General features: G+C 61.1%; 1 protein-coding gene across 1 annotated transcript in view; it reads left to right on the top strand.

Moving 5' to 3' along the window:
• The window catches only part of LOC105001613 (SRSF protein kinase 3-like), a gene marked incomplete at its 5' end in the record, with an annotated part of 6,793 nt that overhangs the window by 879 nt on the left and 4,967 nt on the right, over positions 1-947 (top strand). The gene's annotated exons all lie outside the window — the stretch shown is intronic.

The following is a 947-nucleotide window of genomic DNA, read 5'->3' as shown; positions in this document are numbered from 1 at the left end:
CAGCCCCCAGCCCGCAGCTAGAACTTCTGCCACATGCTAAAAAGAGGACCCCAAGGCCTTTTCTCCTCCCTCACGTGACCCCTGCAGGAAAGGTGCCCCTGCCCTCCCACCACCATCTATGCCCACCCCACCTTCCCAACTATTTTTTGGTACAGGGATGTAGAACCAAGTATGTCCCATCTCGGGATCACCAGTTACTACCAAGCTCCCTCTACTCCATTCTGACTCCATTCCCTCCCAGGAGCAATCAGCGTGTTCTCTCTAAAGAGCCAAAGTGCCCATGACCCTCTGCGGAAACCCCACATTCGTGCCCGCAAGCTCTGGGGGGCTCCTTGATCACCTAAGCCCCCTCGCCCCACCTCGCCTTCCACACCCACAGCTGGTCTTCAGCCAAGACCAGCCACGGAGGTCTCCAGTGTGTCCTGCTCCCTCTCTGGAGGTTCCCCTGCCCACCCCGTTTTGGGGGACCGGATTCTTCAAAACCTGGTCCCTTGGCTACCACCCCAAGGTCACAGGCTTTGGAGGGCTGTGTGACCTGGGCCACTAGAGCCATGGGTTCCTTTGCTTTCCACTTGAAGATTCCCCGAGGGCAGGGCCAGGGTGGACACCTCTCTGTGCATCCCACATGGACATGTGCACTTGTTGGAGCCAGGGAGCAAGGCAGAGATGGACCCAGGGAGCCACAGGCATGCCGTGCAGCCCTGGGGTCCCACATGGGCAGCCCCCAGGCCTGTACCTCTGGTGGGAAGACCTCACGCCCCCGACCCGCGCCTGGCCAGGGCCCCTCAGGATGCCACATGGAGGGACGAGAGAACACTGGGCTGCCGCGTCTTGGGGCTCCAGGACCCGAGTGGCCAGGGAGTGAGGTACCCACGAGAGTGGCTGGGGGCACCTCTGGGCAGGCTTGCACAAGCCAGAAGCCAGAGCATGTTTTCAGTTGTGGCCAC

The sequence above is a fragment of the Bison bison genome, unplaced genomic scaffold (genome assembly GCF_000754665.1).
Source record: "Bison bison bison isolate TAMUID 2011002044 unplaced genomic scaffold, Bison_UMD1.0 scf7180017855054, whole genome shotgun sequence".
In the NCBI taxonomy this organism is placed as follows: domain Eukaryota; kingdom Metazoa; phylum Chordata; class Mammalia; order Artiodactyla; family Bovidae; genus Bison; species Bison bison.
The sequence above is the reverse complement of the archived record's forward strand: the minus strand, read 5'-3'. Positions and strand labels throughout refer to the sequence as shown.